This window comes from Pogona vitticeps, chromosome 3, assembly GCF_051106095.1.
Source record: "Pogona vitticeps strain Pit_001003342236 chromosome 3, PviZW2.1, whole genome shotgun sequence".
Lineage (NCBI taxonomy): Eukaryota > Metazoa > Chordata > Lepidosauria > Squamata > Agamidae > Pogona > Pogona vitticeps.
In genome coordinates this window covers 133,871,378-133,894,249 of record NC_135785.1, presented here as the reverse complement: position 1 = coordinate 133,894,249, position 22,872 = coordinate 133,871,378, and the positions used below count along the sequence as shown (strand labels likewise).

General features: G+C 40.4%; 2 long non-coding RNA genes across 2 annotated transcripts in view; both read left to right on the top strand.

The window, feature by feature from the left end:
• The window catches only part of LOC144588274 (uncharacterized), a 449,425-nt gene that overhangs the window by 130,701 nt on the left and 295,852 nt on the right, over positions 1-22,872 (top strand). The gene's annotated exons all lie outside the window — the stretch shown is intronic.
• On the top strand, positions 13,912-14,554 carry LOC144588272 (uncharacterized). The gene is made up of 2 exons (XR_013543763.1): positions 13,912-14,163; positions 14,330-14,554. It is a non-coding gene; the product is annotated as an uncharacterized LOC144588272 (long non-coding RNA).

Here is a 22,872-nt window from a genome sequence, read left to right as displayed (position 1 = left end):
GAGTCTAATAATAGAAGCTTGCTGAACTCAGAAGAAGAAATAACTGTGCCACGGTTCTATTTGATTTTGTATTTGCTGGGCTAAAAGTGGATTTTTATATTACAATATTTGGATAAAGATTGGAGGGAGATCTAAGGGGAGGTTTATGATGAGGGGTTTGGATTGTTGATAAAATTGTGGAAACTGTGGAAGGATTTCTAGGGGGTGATTATTGTGGTATCTATACAAAGCCCAAAGCCTGAGATGGACCCCAAAAATGCAAACGAACAAATGGAGACTTGGTCTGTTCAATCCCAAAGTTCTGGAATAGTGGTGCAAGAAATAGAAAAGGAATGGCAGATTAATATACAAAGGATAATAATAACAGGGTTTCAGCGAGTGAATGCAGGTCTTAGCAAAATAGAAGATTTGATGAAAGGGACAAAAGAGGGGACAGTAGATGCCAAACAAAACTTAAATGAAGTTGTACAAACTTTAGAATCATCTGTATTAGACATGACACCAGGTAACATGAATGCAATAGAGAGTTATCCAGTGACCCATGCAGCTTCCAAAATTAAAAAGCATTATGACAAAAATCTTAAGGAGGCAGAGATACTGAAACCAGACAATCTTATGGTGAAAATATGGGAAGTGAAAAAAATGGATATTCTGTCAGATGGGCTGAAAGACTGTTCAATTCAAAAGGAAACTGGACGATGGGATGTATTGTATAAATGGCAGCAGTTACCAGACAATTTTGGAATAACATAGAATAAAATTAAAATTAAATGATAAGATAAAAGCAGGAGGGTAATCAAACTGTGAAAAAGCAAAAAGTTGATATGTATTAGTAATATGAATTGATTGGTTGATGGTATACTTTATGTTTTCCTATCCCCCAAAACCATTTTTCCTTCTTCCCTATCCCCTCTTTCCTTTTGTACCCTCCATCCCTGTTCCTAAAAAAATATTTTAAAAAATTTAAATATCAACTGTTGGGAATTTTGCCAGATAAAGAATGGCAGGTTACCATGCAAATGAGAATAATAACAGGATTTCAGCAGGTAAATGAGCATCTCAACGAGGTGAAAGAGCTGATGAAAGGGAAACCATCAGAGGTTAAACAACAGTTAAAGGAAACTGTACTAACTTCAGAACTGTTTTTATTGAGAGCGATGCTAGGTAACATAGCTGAGGTTAAGAGTTACCCTGTGAGCTGTTCAGCTACAATAGTCAGAAAAGGTGATGTTAAAAATCAGATTACTGTCCTGGATTCAATTCTATTTCCCCAAAGCTGGAAGAAAATAGCGTCACGGAAACAAGAGAAGGGTACTGAGAAAATATGGGAAGTGCTAGAAATGGATACTTTTTCAGGCATGCTGAATGTATGTCCAAGTCAGAAGGAAATTGGAAGAGGGGATTTATTTTATAATTGGTCTTGATTTCCTGATAGAGTTGAAATAACTTAGATTTCAACTAAAACATGGATATAAGCTGATATTTAGAGGATAATTAAACAGTTAAAAAAAGAGTATAAAGTTGTTGGTTTTTGCATTGAAAAATGAATAGATTAGATGCTTGTATACTTAATATGAATAGATTGGATGATTGTATATTTTGTGTTCTCCTATCCTTAAAAACCTTTTCCCATCCCTTCCACTTCCTTTTACCTATTCCTAGTAGTTTAAAAATAAAATATTTAAATAGAAAAAAAAAGGAGACACAGTGGGGAATTGAACTCCCAAGCTCTGGCTCTGCAGCGAGATACCTAAACCACCAAACTATTCAATATGCTTGTAACTATTCTACGGGGGAAAAATAAATATTGTGAAAAACAGACCAAAATGGTTACTTCCGTGTAGGGCTGAAGAATGATATTCACCCATGCAGTCTCACTAGGAAGGACTGATCCAAGAATATACAAAGCAACTGTTTGCTGGAGATCGCTCCAAGCAAGCCCCTAAAATTAGAAACCCTACAGAACAAAAAGATCCAGCTTGAGCACAAATGGGGTTGGACTATAGCACATTTTCCCATGTGATTGCTGGGGAATAGATTGCACTGGACCATTCCACAAGTGGACTTTTTTCCTTGTGTAATCCTCAGGAACTACTGTGGCCACAAGTAGTTCCTGTGGATACTTCTGTCATGCAATTCAGAAACACATTGCTTTTGATGCACTCTTGCTCTCAGTGGACATCAAGGATGCATAATGTGCAAGGATACACTAGTCAAATTAGCTTCAATTTGTAAATCTGTGCTTAATTACTGATTATTTAGTTACTTGCATATCCTGCCTTTCCTCCAAAGTGCAAAAGGTGGCATACAAGGTTTTCCTCCTCTACACATGATCCTACCTGCAGCCTTGTGAAGTAGATCTTTTTGAGAGAGATTGACTGGGTGAAGATAGCACAGTTGAGTTCCATAGACTATTTATTTATTTATTTATTTATTTATTGGACTTTATACCGCCCCATAGCGCTACAAGCACTCTCCGGGCGGTTTACAATTTTTTAATTATACAGGCTACACATTGCCCCCCCCCCAGCAAGCTGGGTACTCATTTTACCGACCTTGGAAGGATGGAAGGCTGAGTCAACCTTGAGCCGGCTACCTGGGATTTGAACCCCAGGTCGTGAGCACAGTTTTAGCTGCAGTACAGCATTTTAACCACTGCGCCACGAGGTCAGATTTCAACACACATCCCCCAAGTCCCAGTCTTATACTCAAAGATATACTCAACTATAGAAAGAAAAGCCATTTGGCTAGCTCTTTTTCACAATATGCTGGAATTCTGCATTACCCAATTTAAAGAACAATATTTACTCCTAAGCACTCTTTCTTGCTGAATGAAGCCTGTGTAGTCCCCTCAGTATGATGAAGAAAATTGTCAATGAAGTGTAAAGAACACAAGACTTCCAAGGACATGAGAAAGAATCTTTGCCAGTCTGCTCACATTCATTTGCTAAGCATCTGGCTGATAACATTATTTGCATCTTGTCCAACCAGGCTGCTACTTCCAATACAAAACAAACCATAGATGATGCTGGAGAAGCAGATCTTTACATTGATTTGGATTATTTCATTTGCCATAGTCTGAAAGTACTGATTGGTGGAGTATAATTTACTATGTATCTCTTTGATCTTTGGTTGGGAACATTCAAATTGAGAAATTATTGGCCAGGTTTCAAAAGTAATTAACACATCATCACATAAAGGAATAGCAGTCCTGCCCTAATATTTAGTAGAAGGAAGCAAGTGCCCTAGGCAGAAAATGAAGGAAGAGAAAAGTAGGGACAACCCCTTGCACACTGTATTTTTAAAGGACATAGTTGTGTGAGCCATGTGGGCTCCTCTGCATTCCTAAACTAGCTCATTGCCCTTCAGTGCAACAGAGTACATTTTAACAACACTAGCATAGATGTAAAATTCAAATGTCTGTCCAGTTCACATCTGTCTATGGCAGGGGTCTCCAAACTATGGCCTGCAGGCCACATCTGGCCCACCTTGCCTTTTTATCTGGCCCAGAGGTAGGCATGTGCATGTGGGAGTGCATCCATGTGCGTGTGCATGTGCATACATGTGTGAGTGTAGGTGTGCAGGTGGGTAAGCATGCATGCGTGTGTGTGTGTGTGTGTGTGTGTGTGTGTGTGTGTGCAGGAGTGTGGGTGGAAGGGAAGGCAGGCAGACAGACTTGCAGGCAGGTGAGAGTGCAGGCGGGAGCACAGGTGGGAGTACGAGTGGGTGAGGGTGTGCACGCATGCATGTCTTCCTTTGGCCCTCAAAAATATGGAGCATATATGATGTGACTTTCCTGCTGAAAAGTTTGGAGACCCCTCTTCTATGGAATAAAATGGAGCTAGAATCTTGTCCTTTGCTTTGGGCAACAAAATATTTTATAAAGGGTAAGCTTCATCTTCACATTCCTTTTCTCCTTTACAGCATCAGACTCAAATAGCAGTGGTTGTATTAACACATGCTTGAGTTTTTCTTTCTCTTTTCTCACTGCTAATCAAGATGCATAAATGCTGGATTTAATGTGAGGCATCTGTGGGTGTGCTGCTCCACCTGTTAATACCTTAGGTCTCCTTGTGCCCTAGAGGCATATTATTTTCCTTAATCTGGACACTATACGAATGTTGATGCAGCCTAGAAGTATACAATCAACAGCTAGATTATTTTCATAGATAATACAAACAGGTGTCACCCAGTCTATATCCATATAATTGAGTTTTTCCTGCCTAAATGTAGAACATCTTTTTTCCTGTCAAAACTTTTTTTGTGTAATTCTCCAATCTGTCAAAGTCCTCTTGAATCCTGAATCTGTATTCCAGGATATTAGTCCCTCCTCTAAGTTTGTACAATGTGCAAATTTGATAAACATCTACATCATGATGTAAATCATTTATATAAATTTTGAACAACTGCAGACTCAGGAAAGAATCTATAGCACTGCACTTCTTTCCAGATGACAGTGAGAGAAATAGAGGAATCAATGCTGCTTTTGCAAGTCCCTGTAAGGATAAGATGATTGAGTAAATGGTCATGGTAAAATAATGAGTACATACTCTTTGTTAATTATTTAGCCAACATAAGGAATTTAAAGAAGTCATGATAAATTATAAGACGAAAGTACAAATAAAGGAGGTACCCCGTTGTATTGACAAGAAGATTGAGTGAGTAGGCCTAGGTAAGAATGAAGGAAATCAAGGGTCAGTTAGAATGACCACAGGGAGGTTAGGAAAAGGAAATATATACCACATAAGGATAGAAATAAATAAGAGTCTGGGGTCTAGGTAAAGAGAGGAGTGGGAGATGTAAACAAAGGCGGGACTTCCTGTGATTAGTTTAGGAGCACTGGATAGGCTGTACACCTTGGAGTACTGTGGCCGGGAACAGAAGATAAATATCATGCTACCTGTATTGATGTGTCTGCCTACCCAGCTAGGACACACTTTTGCAAAAGTGCTTTTAATAAAAGAATGCTGCTTGTATTCGTGGTTGTCTGGTTACAGCTTTTAAGTAACAAGAGGTGAGCATTTCTCACAACAGTGAACAAAATTCACACATTCCATCCAAGTAGAGAATTCTGATGCAAACAACCACAAAATGTCTGTACAAACAATATTCCAGTAGCTATTCCAGGCAGAAAATTAATATTGCGGGAGGAAAAACTTGAATCAGCAGCTTTGGAGCAAGATAGTCCAATGAAATTCATCTGCCCCACATGACAAGAAGGGATTTATGCAACAAACCATAAAAAACCTACAATTTATTAATATTGTGCTTCTGTACCCATGATTCAAAAAGCTAGGGAATGGCTTGATATTGCTGCACAGTATCACACCCAATTTGCCAGCAGGAAAAAACAATGCCAAACTTTACATGTCAAATGTGTTTTGGTCTTCTGCTCGAGTCTTGCTCCTTATCTTGGTGCCAGGCAGAGCAAACGTGGAACAGCAATCCCATGAGAATATTTCAGTAGTTTAAATCTAAACTATACAGTGTGATGAAGTGTATTTTTCTAATTAGAGATGGGTTATGTAGTCATGTCTTAACCATAGAGGAATCCATTTTGAGTCTGACACAGGCTAAGTTCTGGAAAATTACTAGTAGTTATTTTCAGCTTTTCTTATCGCCGCAGCTGGAGAGGAAAACACGGCAGAGTCAAAATATCTCTAACCTGAATGATAAACAATTCTTTGGTGTTGGTGGGAAAGTAGGGCGTACCCTATGCTAATTCTTGCCTTCGTGATTGGGTGAATATGTCAGGAGGGGGCAGGTTGGAGAAATTTACAAGAGGTTGGAAAAAGTAACTTTGAGAGAAAGAAGAGGGTTTTGGGATTCTGAAACCATGGCGTCGCATTTCTTTGATCCAAGCGAAGGAACCTAATTCAACAATATGGACTGCGTAAGAATATCGTTTGCTTACCTTAGTTTACAGTTTAGTTTTTGTTTTGTTTTACTAGTTAACTTTTATAGAAGGTGCTGAACCATTTATGCTGTTGCTTAGAAATGAAACTGTAGAGAAATGTTTTCTTTGTTCACTTAAATAAACTTATGTTGTTTAATAATTGGCCTTTCTAGTCCTTTGAACAGAACAGTTTCCCTATAGATAATTAATTTGGCTTACGTTACCAAAATTGAGTCATTAAACAGTAAAGATACGGTATTAAGTGATTCTTTTTAATAAAATCGAAACAGACCTTAAATGCAGGCTGCCAAGAGTTCATGTCCCGGGAACTGTGTTGACTCAAGCAGTTTTCATTTCGAATGGGAGTGAATGGGGCCTGGATTTTCCTGTTTCGTGGTTTTTGATCTCATTTATGGGACCAATAACTCACATGGTGGCAGCGGTGGGATGATCCACGGGCCTGATTTGCAACCTGATTTCAGTAGTGTTACACCTGGGCTTTCTCTTTACACACAGTTTGCTTTGGATTTATCCAGATGCTGTGGTAAATTGAAGCTGAGGGTCAGGCACGGACTGCTTTCAGTTTGAAACAAAGCAGCAACACAGCGTGGGTTGTCCTGCTAACTGTTTAAATATTCTTTTTTCTCTGCTCTATTTCTTTTCAACTGAAGCCCTGGCTGAAAAGGGTCAGTTGTGGGGGCGGATTCTGTTAAAGGACTAGGTGTAAATTTCTAAAGTAAGCTTTTTCGTTGCTAGGCACAGCTAAGGCACGGCACCTTATCAGGGCTGTCAGGGCAGTTTTATGGCTGGCGGTAATTTATTGCCGAAACAGTGGGAGGTTTACAGCTTAGCGGCTGCAAGCAGTCAGCATGGCTCAGCATGTTACTGAGAGGAGAACTGGCCGGAGGAAAACATCCAGCGAATTGAGGTTGTTGATGGAAGAATCGGAGGGGGAACAATCAATTGTGGAAGATTCGGTTGAAGAAGACCAATTGGATTTACAAATGGCTGGGTACCCCCAGGAGTTTGACCCATTGCCTATTCCAAGCCGGAGAAATTCCAGAGGGCGAGCGGAGGAGCAACATCCCCGACCTACAGAGGAAGCCGTTGGTGAGAATCCATCTGGTGCGGGGGATCTAGTGAGGTCCCAAAAGGAGTTTGTTAACACTTTGAATCAGGCTGAGAAAGTGAAGAATAAGTGCAGGGAGCAAAAAGTGCAAGAGCTGCAGGAAAAGAGAAAGGCCAAACAGGCAATTAAAGACTCTATAGCCAGTGTGGATAGGGGAAGTCTACCTAGATACCAGGAGGGCGATTGTGTGTTGAGCTTCCTTAAGAATTTCGAGCAATCTTGCCAAGATTTGGAGATACCTAGAGAGTGGCTTCCCAAACTCCTTCGTCCACAAATTTGCGGTCAGCTCGCCACAATCGTGGCCAAAGTGGCTGAGGAAGATTATGATTGGTCTGAATTAGTTTGGGTTATTAAACAGCGCTATGGTTATACAAAAGAGCTATTGAGGCAGAATTTTAGGAAAATCAAAAAACTGCCTAATGAGAGTTATGCAGCTTTAGCTGACAGGCTGGAATTTTTAGGAGACCAATGGCTGGACTCTTTGAAAATCAGATCTGTAGCAGATATGAGAAAGGCATTATTCATGGAGCAATTTATGAACCTGGTCCCTTTAGAGTTGAGGAGTTCTTTACTAGAGAGAGAATTTAAAGACCTCCAATCCCTTGCACTGAGGACTGACGAATTGTTATCATTTAGAAAGCCGGAACCAGCGCCTAGAGCCAGAGCAGAGGCGCCTAGAGCAGAGGCACCTAAGAGACAAAGCCAGCCTGACTTTAAAAAGCCTTACCATCAAGAGTATAGGCAGACTTCAACTGATCAGCGCAGGAGTTTAGCTCCAAATCAAAGCAGACCCACTTTTGCTTGTTTTAAATGCGGTGGCCCTCATCTACAAAAGGACTGTGCACTATCTCAAGGACCCCCTAGTCAAGCTAGGAAGTCAGATGTTAGGACACCGGTACCAGCGCCACGCAAATCCAAGGGAGGCACACCCAAAGTATCTCTGGTAAGCCCTAACACCCCAGAGAGTCAACAAGTACCAACTCAAAGCCAGTCTGTCATGGGCACAGTGCCTAGACAGAATCAACCCAGTGGGAGTGCTACCGCTTCACTAGCCAGTGATAGACAGGCAGCGGTAAATTACTATGTGCCTCAAATATTAGACGTTCGTGGAGGAGAACAAGCAGGAGTTATAAGACAGTCACCACAGGGGAAAAAGTATACCCTAATGGACCCGGGTTGCGTAATCCCTGAGTCTCAGAAAGAATGGGCTATGAAGACTTATTCTGAAGAGGTGATTTTGTATACTGATAAGGAACAGGTGGTTCTAAATGCTTACAGTGATTCTGGTGCTGAACTTTCTTCCATATCCCGAAAATTTTTGCACCCAGAACTGATTTTGGACAATTTAAGGTTACCCATTAGGACCTATGGTTCAGGAGAGGCGGGAGAACAACATATTCCTCTCGCGTTTGTGGAATTATCGTTCAAAAATTGGCGTGGTACTAAACTTTGCCTCACTCATGAGGGGAAACCTGACTTCTTGCTGGGAAATGACCTCACCTATTTGAATTTTAAGCAGAGTCAGGAAGGTCCTGCTGTTAACGTGGTTACCCGTTCCCAAACCCAAAAAGCAGAGACTGGGAGTGTTTCTGATGAAGCTGTCCCTACTACAAACTTAGACCAGCAGCAACATCTAGTGGCAGAACAAGATAATGCAGCTAATACAGAAGTGGAAATAGAGGAATCAGTGCCTATGGGGTCAGCTGAGTTTAAAGTGAAGCAAATGACTGATCCCTCACTAGCTTCCTTGAGAGCACAAGCAGATGACTATGCTCAAAACCCAATAACACAGCAAGTTAACTTTGTGTGGGGCCAGAATGGACTTTTGTATAGAGAATATCATCCCAAATCACACTTGAACATGCAACCCACACAACAGCTGGTAGTACCACAGGAATACAGACTGAGGATTCTTGAATTAGCTCATGACAATCCATCTAGTGGTCACCAAGGTGTGCAAAAAACTTTAAAAAGAATTTCTCAGCATTTTTATTGGCCTGGTATTAACAAAAATGTGAAGGACTATGTCAGTTCATGTGACTATTGCCAAAAAACAGGTTATCAGACCGATAAGACGAAGTCGGAAATGCTCTTAATGGAAATACCTGATCAAGTTTTCCAATGTTTGCAAATGGATGTCATGGGACCTTTTGTTCCAACTAAGTCTAAAAAGAAATACATCATCTCTTTCATCTGCCAAGCTAGTCGTTGGATCGAGGCCTATGCGTTGAGTAATCTAAGAGCTTCCACTATCGCACGCATCATCATAGACTTGTGCTCACGTATTGGAGTACCATCTCAGATAATTTGTGATCAGGCGGGGGCATTTCGTAGCTCCTTAATGGACAAAATTTGTGAACTTAGTGGAATAGAAATAAAATTTAGCTCCGCCTATCATCCTGAAAGTCATGGGTTAATTGAGAGAGGTCAACAAACCTTACTGAGGATGATCAAGACCATGGTACAGGTGTATGGTAACATTTGGGACGATCTGTTACCATTTGTTTTATTTGCTTATCGAAGTTCTGCTCACACCTCTCTTGGTGGTTTCTCTCCAAGTGAAGTGGTATTTGGGAGGAATCTACAAGGACCTTTGGATTTCCTGAAATCTGATTGGGAAGGTGTGGTGAAAAGCAGCACAGTTCCAGTTGCTGATTTTGTCAGAAATCTGCAAGAAAAACTGTTAGCTGTGCAAGAATTGGCCAAAGACAATTTGCTAAATGCTCAATCAACCCAGAAACTCTACCATGACAGACATTCCAGACACAGGGAATTTGATGTGGGAGATTTGGTTCTTGTTTTAAACCCCCTTAGACCTTCTAAATTAGAAGTTGGCTGGGAAGGTCCAGGGGAAGTGGTACAGAAACTGGGGAATAACAATTATTTAGTAAAAATGTTAAATTCTGAGAAAAAGCCTGTAAGTTACCATGTCAATAGGTTGAAATTGTATAAAGACAGAACTGCAATGGTTTTGCAATATAAGGTTGCTTGTTATCAGTCTGAATATGAGCCTGTTGATATGCTAGCTGAATTAGAAGATGCTGGTGATTGGTCTGACAACCTTGTTTTGACAGGTACCTCACTCCAGAAGGGAAAGCTGTACCAAATCCTAGAAAAATATCAAGATGTTTTTTCAGATAAGCCAGGTTACACAAATTTGGTCAGTCATGAAATTATCACTACCGATAATCAGCCAATTCGATCTAGTCCATACAGAGCAGTTGGTGATCATGCTCTACGGATTGAACAAGAGATACAAAAGATGTTATCTCTGGATGTAATTGAGGAGTCATCATCCCCATACTCATCTCCAGTGGTTCTGGTTTCAAAAAAAGATTCTACTGGCAAGATTCTTGATGAGATAATGTTCTGTGTGGATTACAGAAAGTTAAACAGTGTTACTGTTTCAGATCCTTATCCATTGCCAAGAATGGATCATTTAATTGAAAAATTGGCCAAAGCAAATTTTATCAGCATAATTGACTTAAAGAATGCTTACTGGCAGCTGGATTTAGCCGAAAATTCACGAGATAAGACCGCTTTTATCACTCATGTAGGCACTTTTAGATTCAAAAGGCTACCATTTGGATTGAAAAACGCAGGAGCATCATTTCAGAGAATGATAGATAAAGTTTTAAAAGGTCTACCTTTTGCTAGTGCTTATCTTGATGATGTTGCTATTTTCAGTTCTGATTTTGACTCTCATATGTCTCATGTTGAAACTGTGTTGTCTAGAATTCATCAAGCTGGTCTTACTGTCAAAGCTAGTAAATGTCAATGGATGAAAGGGAAGGTCACATATTTGGGTCATTTGGTTGGTCAAGGCGAAATTCATACTCTGCAAGCCAAAGTTCAAGCTATCAATGAATGGCCTATTCCAAAAACCAAGAAACAAGTGCGTTCATTTTTAGGTGTAGTTGGCTATTACAGGAAATTCATCCCTGATTTCAGTGAATTGGCTACACCTCTGACAGAGCTAACTAAGAAGAGACAGCCTGTCAAAGTTAATTGGACCCCCGAGTGCCAAGGGGCTTTTGAGGCTTTAAAAGCGAAGATTATTCATGCCCCTATACTGAAATCACCTGATTTTGATAAGCCTTTCATTTTGCAAACCGATGCTTCAGAATTTGGATTAGGAGCTATTTTGTTACAGCAAGGGGAGGATGGGAATCTATATCCTATCTCATACTTCTCTAGAAAGCTCTTGGAAAGAGAGAGACATTATGCAATCCTTGAAAAAGAGGCTCTTTCTATATATTGGTCTCTCAATCTTTTACGACCTTATCTATGGGGGCGTAAATTTACACTCCAAACTGATCATAGAGCCTTAGTCTGGTTACAAAAGATAAAGTCTCAGAACCAAAAATTGTTAAGATGGAGTTTAGCATTACAGGATTTTGATTTTGAAGTTCAACATATACCTGGAAAGCTAAATGTGGTGGCAGATGGACTTTCCAGGATGTACTGTGAAGATCCAGATGTTCCTGACCGCTAAAGAAGATGGAAGACGGTTGGAGTAGTTACTGTGGCTAATGAACTAACATGCTTGTTTCCTTTTTGTATATCTGAATGGTGTGCCGAGAGATTGTATTGCTGTATTGTTTGTTATAATCCATATATAATCATTTACTTTTAGTTGTTTTATCAATTTACTTCAAATTAGCTCAGAATAACTGTTCTGAATTTAGAAGAAATTTAGCGGGGGTGTGTGATGAAGTGTATTTTTCTAATTAGAGATGGGTTATGTAGTCATGTCTTAACCATAGAGGAATCCATTTTGAGTCTGACACAGGCTAAGTTCTGGAAAATTACTAGTAGTTATTTTCAGCTTTTCTTATCGCCGCAGCTGGAGAGGAAAACACGGCAGAGTCAAAATATCTCTAACCTGAATGATAAACAATTCTTTGGTGTTGGTGGGAAAGTAGGGCGTACCCTATGCTAATTCTTGCCTTCGTGATTGGGTGAATATGTCAGGAGGGGGCAGGTTGGAGAAATTTACAAGAGGTTGGAAAAAGTAACTTTGAGAGAAAGAAGAGGGTTTTGGGATTCTGAAACCATGGCGTCGCATTTCTTTGATCCAAGCGAAGGAACCTAATTCAACAATATGGACTGCGTAAGAATATCATTTGCTTACCTTAGTTTACAGTTTAGTTTTTGTTTTGTTTTACTAGTTAACTTTTATAGAAGGTGCTGAACCATTTATGCTGTTGCTTAGAAATGAAACTGTAGAGAAATGTTTTCTTTGTTCACTTAAATAAACTTATGTTGTTTAATAATTGGCCTTTCTAGTCCTTTGAACAGAACAGTTTCCCTATAGATAATTAATTTGGCTTACGTTACCAAAATTGAGTCATTAAACAGTAAAGATACGGTATTAAGTGATTCTTTTTAATAAAATCGAAACAGACCTTAAATGCAGGCTGCCAAGAGTTCATGTCCCGGGAACTGTGTTGACTCAAGCAGTTTTCATTTCGAATGGGAGTGAATGGGGCCTGGATTTTCCTGTTTCGTGGTTTTTGATCTCATTTATGGGACCAATAACTCACATACAGAACCTAGCAGACTCCATCTTTGTATGACTTCTAATTCCTTACACACTGGCCTTTGGAGTTCAAAATTCAAAAATTCAACAAAGGTCTTGTCTCTTGAACAGCAGGATTGCACCTAAATCCAGTGGAGGGTGGAAAGGTCACTAATTGCTACTATAACTAAGAGGTCCTATCTAAGGAAGCACACAGTCAATGGTTGATTGCTTTGTAAGCAGGCAACAGGCTCTATTTCAGTTCGAGCTTATCCATAGGACAAGGACTACACACTTCTGAGGACCTGCCTCAGGTACAGTAAGAAAAGTGGTGGTTGTTTGTGCCAAGACACATTCTCTTTAGGGAGAAGTGATTGCTGACATGGAACATGTCACTGTAACATTGGGATCACCTGGATAAGGATGGCTGTCTCACCATTAATGACCTGTTCATTTGATACTGATTTTTGTCACATTCTGAAAGACCCACACACCATAATGTCTGAAGAAAATCAGTATCTAGGGACTCACTTTACATTGAGATGCTTGTAGCAGGTACAGAAAAATGATACGTACCTACATATAAAGGAAGTTTCTGTTTCAGAAGGCAAAACATTATTATGAAACTAGGTAATGAGTGTAAGGAGAAATAAAACACTTTACATTCACAGTCAGTATCTAGTTGGAGATATTATTTAAGTTGGCTGGCTAGACAGCTCAATGATAGCTTAACATAGAACTACTGTATGTTTCTTTATAAAAAGTGTTAGTTGTAAAGGTTTAAAAACATTTTTTAAAAAGCTTCCTAAGCATGAATATCCATTTAAGTAAAATTTATTGCAATTGGTCATCTGTCTTCGTTCGTTCATTTAGTTGTTTAGTCGTGTCCGACTCTTCGTGACCCCATGGACGCCAGGCCCTCCTATCTTCCACTGCCTCCTGGAGTTGTATCAAATTCATGTTGGTTGCTTCGGTGACACTGTCCAACCATCTCATCCTCTGTCGTCACCTTCTCCTCTTGCCTTCACACTTTCCCAACATTAAGGTCTTTTCCAGGGAGTCCTCTCTTCTCATGAGATGGCCAAAGTATTGGAGCCTCAGCTTCAGGATCTGTCCTTCCAGTGAGCACTCAGGATTGATTTCCTTTAGAATTAATACCCATCTAAGCACAAACTAATAAGTCTCCTGTAGTGAATATTGGTTGGCTTGATAGCTTAGTCATTTAGGTATCTGGCTGCAGAACCAGAGGTTGGTAGTTCAATTTCCCATTGTGTAACCCAAAAGAATTGGCCTGTGTAGCCTTGGGCAAGTTATAAAGTCCTGGAGTACTCCCTGAAGAAGAGAATGGTAAATCATTTTGGAGTACTCTCTGTCGCAAACACGGGTTCGAAAACACACGTGTAAGCTTGGACAGAGAGCAATCAGGAGTTTGCACATGCTAAAATGGGTTGAAGAGTCCAAATTCAGCTAGCCATGATACAACACTCCTTCTCGCAGGTCTGCCCACATAAGAACACCCTGGTACTCTCAGATATTATTGTGAAAAGGTCAAGTGGGCTTTGTAGTCCTTAGACTTAACTTGCACCACTGACAGGACTCTAAGTAAGCTAGGCCGAGGCAGCACTCTCAGATGACCCTATGACAAGTGTACTGTTCAGGAAACCAAATGAGTTTTATAATCTTTATTTTATTAAAGAAAAAGCATGTTACTAAGTATCAGAGCCAAATTAACCCAAAACAAATAAACTAGTATTGTGCTGCTTAGTTACACAGATGTAGTGAGGCAAAGAAAACATGAAAAATAGAAAAGTATTCAAAAACCTTATTAAAAATACAAAAAGACATTAAAAAGAATCAAAACAGTTCCAGAACAAGAAATCATTAGTAAAAACAAAATAATCCATGTAGGTTATAAAAAGGCTATAGTCCTCAGTGATCCTATAGAATAAAAACCCCTAAACAAAAGTAAAAATCCATTATATGTCCCATAGTCCTTAGAAAAGAAAAATCCAGTGAATATACCATAGTCCTTACAAAATTACAAGAGCATAGTCCATATGGAGTATTCCAAGAAAAGAAGTCCATAAAGAATATTCCATAGAACAGTCCATAGAAAATAGCCCATGCACTGTCCTTAGGAAAAATCCCATAAGTCCAAAGGCAATCCAGCAAAGCATAGGAACCAGTCCATGTAGGTAGGCCACCAGCCTGTCTCGAAAGACATTAGGGTGAGTCCCAAATGGCTGAAGAGTAGGTCACGAATGACTGAAAGGTCGGTCTTGGAAAGACAATGTCCATAGGCAAAAAGTTCCTTTTTCAAGAGTAACTGGCAAGGGCTTAATGCACCTTCCCACGAAGTCATCCAATCAGAGTTCGTTACTAGGCAAACAGTCCTGTTGCACCACATGACTTCTTTCTCATACGCACCAGATGTTATTTGGGTTAACTGTGGTTTATCAAAGAGTCACAACAATTCCCATCTATCTAATCACACAGAGTCCTTCCTCAGGCTCTCAGAATAACATTCTCTCGGCTCGCCTGGAATACACTTGTCAGCATAGCAAAGATACTTTATACAAAGAAACAAGATGGAACCTCTCTGGCTTATTTCTTAATTACAAAACCCATATGCCTTAAAAGATTTTAACTCAAAAACCCATCTCATCACAAGCCCCCGGAAGATTAACAAAATTCCCAAACAATTTAAGTTTTAATTTTGATAACTGAATAAGATGAGATGTCATAATTAAGCAGTAACAAAATAGAGAAAGATATTAACATGAGCATAAAGTAATACATTTCAAATATGATTCTAAAATAGCAAAACAATTGATACATGAGAACTATTATAATTACAGTATTTACCATACATGAGAGAAATTTGCGTTAGACACTTCTACTAGTCTGAAAAACAGAAGAACAAACATGTTAGTATACTTAATCAAATACATCACTCTGCATATGCTCAGATAATACTCTAGTCATCAAACAGTAAAATAGTGAAACCAGGGTTAACATCATAATGACTTGACAAACTAATATACTGATATGAAGTAATAATGGATAAAACACTCTATGTATGCTCAGGAACATTGTCATACAGAATACCAAGAAAATTAAACATCAGAGCTTTATCAATTCTAGCCATTTTCTCCCCTGGCATCTGCACTAAACATTCGAGATAAGCAGTGGGGAATTAACAGTAGATGTTCAACATCAAAATCATATTTTTGCAATCTGAAATACCACTGCATTAATCTTGGGCTTCGATGTCTCTGCTTCTCTAAGAATGTCAAAGCATTCTGGTCTGCTTGAATTGGATCAGGGCTGTAAATTACAAGGTTGCCTACATAGCCAATCATATAATATAAATCACCAAACAATTCATCAACCAATTTCTGAAAAGTAACATAGGTATTTTTCATTCCAGGTGCTAGTTTTATGAGTTGGTAAATTCCCTGAGGGCAAGTAAATGTTGTATAAGGGCGATGTTCCTCTTTAATTAAAATCTGATAAAGCCCTCCTTTTATTCCAATCACAGTAATGTATTCAGTGTTTGCAACAATTTCTACCAACGTCTCAACATTGACTGTAATAAGATGTTTCACCACATTAGTTTCTCCCGGTGAATTCGAGAAGACGTTTTGGTGATTAGCTAACACAGGCTCCAATATCTGTCCTGGGCTAAATTGATCAATGCCTTCAATTCCAGTATCTACCTCCACATCACCTCCTCCACCTTGCTCATTATTCTCTTGGTCTACCTCAGTTACCACATGTGTAATGTCAGGAATCTCTGGGTCAAGAAATGTATTGCACATGTAAACCCGAATTGCTGGTGTTCTTTCTGAATTAACTGTGCTATCAGGTTTGGTCACAAGAGGCCGCTGTTGCATCAAAGTTCCCTCGGGAGTACTCTGCATAGCCTCAGAAACAGTATCAGCATTCTCACCACTTCCTTGGAAAATAGGCTGTTGAAAATAAGAATGGTCCCAAACCTCTGTTTTTCTCTCTAAAGATCTTTCTGAGAAGTTTATCTGTGGTACTGGGCCAAAGCTTCCAGATATGATTTCAGTCTCTGGAGAAACATCAGTACTTTGTAATCCCAAAAAGTTAGCACTTCCCCCTACATTGGTTGTGTTAGAAACAGTCTCACAATCTGACAGGTTCAAATGCAGTTTCTTATCTTGAACCAAGTTTACACAGTCACTTGTACTATTGAAACAATGTGAAAGTTCATGCTGCAAGGTCTCTGTACAAATAACTCCTCCTGTAACATTACTTCCGAACTGCCATGAAGTACACAGGGTCCCTGCCAACCTAACAGGGTCTGATTTCGCTGTTCCCTCGGGGCTAAGAGAAGGGGGGTTGTTTGAGATCTGACATGCATCAAAATCTGCTGACACAAGTCCTGGCAAAGAATTGCGCTGAGTCTCTATTACATCATCCTGCTGGTATTTTACTCCCCCATCTTCTGGCAAACCCATAGTCTCATCCCAAATTATTTCAGAATTTCTCACCTGTCCTGTGCTCTGGAAAAGAGCTGAGGTTGGTGCTGAGCTGAATTCCAATGCACTGCAGTTCTCTGGAGCACTGCAGTTTTCCCTTGGGTCGTCCGATGCTATTTCCCTCAAGTTCCCTTCTCGGCGAACTTTCTCCTGCATTCCTTTCTCTGCGCGCGGCTCCAGGGCCTGTGAATCCTCTGTTTGGATGGGCGATGAATCGCTGTCTTCTCTGGAATGCTCCTTAGCATTCCACTGGGCCTCGTTAACTCTTTCCACACAAGCATCTTGCATCTCCTGATCGCTCCCAATTGTTTGGAGCGTCACATTGCAGTAATCCCCAAAGGAACCCTGCTGAGCTTGGAAAAACCTTTGCATCAAGCCAGGTTCTGTGCTTAAAAATGTTTTAGAAGTAAGTTTTCATAGTACAGATTTTCTATAAGGGAATCTCTTTCCTTAATTTTCTGCTTGGCTTGCTCGAAAAATCCCGAAGCCACTTCCAAGAGTATATCCATGGTTTTCGACTGGTTTTGCTCCCCCATCTTCAGCTGGCAATCTAGCCTTGGCTAGGTCAGCAATAAAACAAACAAAACTCCAAGAAAAAAAAATTAAAAATCTCCTCTGCACTTTTGACCAACTGCTGTCTCTCTGTGACCCTAAGATCTGTGAGAGGACAGACAGATGCCAAAACCAAAATACTGAAAAATCCAAAAGGAAGAGAAAAGAAAAACTGTGATCACTCTGTGAACCCTAAAGTTACAGAGATGATCAATGACTGAACTGGGTGCAGATAGATACCTCTAAGATCATAGGACATGACTCTAGGCCAAGCCAGATGCAACTAGGTACTCCTGCCAGATCCTAAGATCATAGTGGGGAGACCCAGAACTAGGCTGGAACACGGCCAGGTGCTCCGGCAAATCCTAAGATTATAGGAGTACACTTAGGCCAAAAACAAAAACAAAAAACCTGGATGCAAGTTCCAGAACAAGGTAGTCAGAGTCATTTATGCAATCCTAAGATTGTGAAATGACCTGCTCAACTTGGGTGCAAGCACTCCAAAAATAAAGGACATGTATCTTGGAATTTCTTCACTACAACGTTGTAACAACCTGCACATGCCTACTGATTAAATCCAATTGTTTCCTAACAGTTTGCTTGTCCCACTGGGAATCTCTTTCTTAAAAGAGCACCCCAGATTCTAACACACATTACCACAGCCTGAAGATTTAACACCTCTCACCACAGCCTTTAGATCTAACTGCTGGCAAACAGTGTTTCCTAGGAAGCTACTGTTTACACCCAGGGAAGCACCTAGCTCCTTGAAGCCTCAGTGTCCCACTGCAATCAAAACTTAGCTTGTGGATCAGAGTCACTCAAGCTGTTAGATAGAACAAAAATTGGTCATCCTGAGGTACTACAAAACCCAGCACGTGGTCCATCCCACCGCTGCCACCATGTCGCAAACACGGGTTCGAAAACACACATGTAAGCTTGGACAGAGAGCAATCAGGAGTTTGCACATGCTAAAATGGGCTGAAGAGTCCAAATTCAGCTAGCCATGATACAACACTCCTTCTCGCAGGTCTGCCCACATAAGAACACCCTGGTACTCTCAGATATTATTTTGAAAAGGTCAAGTGGGCTTTGTAGTCCTTAGACTTAACTTGCACCACTGACAGGACTCTAAGTAAGCTAGGCCGAGGCAGCACTCTCAGATGACCCTATGACAAGTGTACTGTTCAGGAAACCAAATGAGTTTTATAATCTTTATTTTATTAAAGAAAAAGCATGTTACTAAGTATCAGAGCCAAATTAACCCAAAACAAATAAACTAGCATTGTGCTGTTTAGTTACACAGATGTAGTGAGGCAAAGAAAACATGAAAAATAGAAAAGTATTCAAAAACCTTATTAAAAATACAAAAAGACATTAAAACGAATAAAAACAGTTCCAGAACAAGAAATCATTAGTAAAAACAAAATAATCCATGTAGGTTATAAAAAGGCTATAGTCCTCAGTGATCCTATAGAATAAAAACCCCTAAACAAAAGTAAAAATCCATTATATGTCCCATAGTCCTTAGAAAAGAAAAATCCAGTGAATATACCATAGTCCTTACAAAATTACAAGAGCATAGTCCATATGGAGTATTCCAAGAAAAGAAGTCCATAAAGAATATTCCATAGAACAGTCCATAGAAAATAGCCCATGCACAGTCCTTAGGAAAAATCCCATAAGTCCAAAGGCAATCCAGCAAAGCATAGGAACCAGTCCATGTAGGTAGGCCACCAGCCTGTCTCGAAAGACATTAGGGTGAGTCCCAAATGGCTGAAGAGTAGGTCACGAATGACTGAAAGGTCGGTCTTGGAAAGACAATGTCCATAGGCAAAAAGTTCCTTTTTCAAGAGTAACTGGCAAGGGCTTAATGCACCTTCCCACGAAGTCATCCAATCAGAGTTCGTTACTAGGCAAACAGTCCTGTTGCACCACATGACTTCTTTCTCATACGCACCAGATGTTATTTGGGTTAACTGTGGTTTATCAAAGAGTCACAACAATTCCCATCTATCTAATCACACAGAGTCCTTCCTCAGGCTCTCAGAATAACATTCTCTCGGCTCGCCTGGAATACACTTGTCAGCATAGCAAAGATACTTTATACAAAGAAACAAGATGGAACCTCTCTGGCTTATTTCTTAATTACAAAACCCATATGCCTTAAAAGATTTTAACTCAAAAACCCATCTCATCACACTCTCTGTCTAGAAAACCCAGAAATGGGTTGTCATAAGTTAGAATTGACAACAGAAGAAAACACTCATGTTACAATGAGTTTTTAAATTTGTTATGGGAAAAACTGGAACAAAAAATATACTATCATAAAATATTAGTACTAAGAAATCTGGGTTCAGGTTTCCAACCTCCTATGAAACAGTCTTTCCTCAGTCAAGAGGTAGATTATGTTGGCCTACTCAGAGTCTCATCCTAACTTATGCCAACAGAGTATGGGGATGTAAAATAAAAGAATTGAATCTGTACAGCTATCTTGTTGAGAATTGTTATTAGGAATGTGCACTAGCTCCAAAACTTGGATTCAGAAATCAGATCTGGAATTCAAAATTATGACCCTTTGGATTCAGAATTTCAAAAATCTGGAATTTTCAGATCTTTAGGAATGCTATATAGTCAATAGGAATACTATAAAGTCATTACTTTCCTCTTTAAAAAACACAACCTAGCAACACATTGTTAAAGGATTTCCTTGTATCCTCTGACATTTTCCCAGTGATTGTGCCAAGCAAGAAATCTTCTCACCAACAGCCAGTTGTGCCTAAGTATTGGAAAACAACTGTAATTGGGGAGTGACTTCAGGGAAGCCCAGCAATGGTAGGTTGACCTTAAGAAAGTTTTCTACAGATCCATGTTCTAAGCATGAGTACTGTGGACTGACAATGTTCTCTGCCTGAGGCAACTCTCTCTCTCTCGGCACACTGTTTGGTAAGCATGACAGCAATCCTGCTGCCATATTGGACAGAACCCCTTGTTTGCCATGCTGTGAACATTGCTAGTTTCTTCCTTCTCTATGTGAGCTAACCAAACCATCTTTACTAACTTCTGTGGCATATGATGAAATGTTGGCTGGCCTTACTCACCACTTACTGCTATGTAATGTCCATTGCCCACTGTTTAATTTTGGGGTCCAAGAGGATTGTTAGAATTTACTCCTCTTTCTTCCTGAAGGAGGCAAACTTATAGTGGAGCATCTCCTTTTGATTCCTGAACAGGGCCACCAGTTTAGATTGGGGGAAAATGATGTTCTCCCCCATCCACCTATACTATCCTCTCATTTTGCCCTACTTTATGCCAACCAACTACTGGAACATTGGGATCACCTGGATAAGGAGCGCTGTCTCACCACTAATGACCTGTTTTGCACTCTCAAAACATTGGAGGTCATAGATCCATTGTTGTTGTTTAGTCATTTAGTAGTGTCCGACTCTTCATGATCCCATGGACCAGAGCACTCCAGGCTCTCCTGTCTTCCACTGCCTCCTGGAGTTGGGTCAAATTCATGTTGGTAGCTTTGATGACACTGTCCAACCATCTCATCCTCTGTCGTCCCCTTCTCCTCCTGCCTTCACACTTTCCTAACATCAGCATCTTTTCCATAAGGTAAAGGTAAAGGTTCCCCTTGACAATTTTTGTCCAGTTGTGTCCAACTCTAGGGGGCGGCGCTCATCCCGCTCTTCAAGCCATAGAGCCAGCGTTTTGTCTGAAGACAATCTTTCCATGGTCACATGGCCAGTGTGATTTAGACACGGAACGCTGTTTGCCTTCCCACCTAGGTGGTCCCTATTTATCTACTCGCATTTGCATGCTTTCGAACCGCTAGGTTGGCGGGAGCTGGGACAAGTGATGGGTGCTCATTCCGTTGCGTGGATTCGATCTTACGACTGCCAGATCTTCTGACCCTGCAGCACAGGCTTCTGCGGTTTAGCCCACAGCGCCACCACGTCCCTTTTCCATAAAGTCCCCTTAATCTCTGCCCAGAGGAGCAGCCAAACAAATGTAGGTCTCCAGTTCCAAATCATGGGATACCATTTGCTGTTCCAGCACTATTTCAAGCAGGATAAAATTGAGTTTCATAGAGTTGCCTTGTCCTGCATTCCAAAGCCTGTGGAAACTTAATCAATGCCAAGCATGTCTACTAGTTAGAGTCATGCTATCTATCCCTCTATGCTCCTCCAGGCAAATGTGAAGTACAAAAGGAGGAGATAGGATTGCAGATTGAAATTAATAAACAAATAATCAAAGAGTATCTTACTATTGTAAAGAACTGGGCTGGATGAACTGCATCCAAGGATATTGAAGGAAGTAACTGAATAAATTGAAGAACCAATGGTTGCTCCTCTGGTGAGATGGCTTTGCTGGAATACAGGGCTGCAGGCTTGGAACACATTCTTTCAGGATTGGTACAAGGCAATTTAAAAAAAAATGGGGCATTGGGCATCTAATAATTATCAGAGATATGTTCATGCCCTCTCTCAACTCTGGGCCAGTTGCAGGCTGTATTTCTGTATTGCAGATATGGTGGTTCTGAGGAGGAGGTTGAGTATTCTGTTGATTGGGCAGAGCTATGTATTCTCGGTAGCATGTTATGCAGCTGCATTGGCTTGGGGGGCAATCTCAGCCTTGGAGCCACAGCCCAGATTGAATAGAAAGGGTTGAGAGGCATGCTTTCGTGCAAGTTCCACAGATTTGTTAACCACTGTACATCTTGGCCCCCTGACATGCTCGTGGTGCATTTGGAAGGTACCAACTTGGCCGTAAGGAGTGGCAAGTCATTGATATTACATGAGATTTACAAGCATTGAAGCAGGAGTATCCAGGAATGCAAACTGTGTAGTCCACAATGATCCCTCAACTGGTTTAGAGGGTGAACTGCCATCTGCACCACACAAAGGAGAGTGAATAGAGAAGTGTGTCAGGCGGTTTGTAACAGCTTGGGCTTGGGTTTGGGGAATGGTCACCCAGGGATCTGTGTGGACAAGTCAAAGCTATTTAGGGGAGATGGTGTACAGTGGTGCCCCTCATGATGACAATAATGCGTTCCATTAAAATCGTGGTACAGTGAAACCGTCGTCATGTGAAAATAAAACCCCATTGGAATGAATTGAAAACCAGTTAATGCGTTCCAATGGGGGAAATACCTGCTCATGCAGCGAAGATCCTCCATAGAGTGGCAATTTTGCAATCCCTGTCTTGCAGAAATACAGTAGGTCCAGAAAACAGCGGGGAACAATTTTGCAATCAGCTGTTT